This window comes from Penaeus monodon, chromosome 15 (genome assembly GCF_015228065.2).
Source record: "Penaeus monodon isolate SGIC_2016 chromosome 15, NSTDA_Pmon_1, whole genome shotgun sequence".
Classification (NCBI taxonomy): Eukaryota; Metazoa; Arthropoda; class Malacostraca; order Decapoda; family Penaeidae; genus Penaeus; species Penaeus monodon.
In genome coordinates, this window is record NC_051400.1 from 40,615,665 (window position 1) to 40,615,995 (window position 331).

A 331-nucleotide genomic window follows, 5' to 3' on the forward strand; every position below is an offset into this window, starting at 1 on the left:
GATTGATGATTATTAGCGTTGTTGGAATGTTATCGCTAAACTCAGATCATTTCAGATTAATAAAACAAACACTATATATACATTTTACGATATTTCTTATTAATCAAGCAAATGAAATATCGATTCCGAGTGAAAAATGGCAATGAATGTTGCATCAACTCTGGCACGTATGGATAGTCATGTGAGGATAATCGTGTTACATGCATGATTTGCCCTCGTCTTCTCAGCTAATTGCTTCGCTTGATTTCTTGAGGAACATGGAAAAACTTCTGAAATAAGAAAAAAGAAGAATGAAAGGAAATGTTAGAGTGTATTCGATTTTCTGTGTGTT

At 33.2% G+C, this 331-nt stretch overlaps 1 protein-coding gene across 1 annotated transcript in view; it reads right to left on the reverse strand.

Annotated features, from left to right (window-relative positions):
• Positions 1-331, reverse strand: part of LOC119582372 (organic cation transporter protein-like) — a gene marked incomplete at its 5' end in the record, with an annotated part of 41,030 nt that overhangs the window by 32,319 nt on the left and 8,380 nt on the right.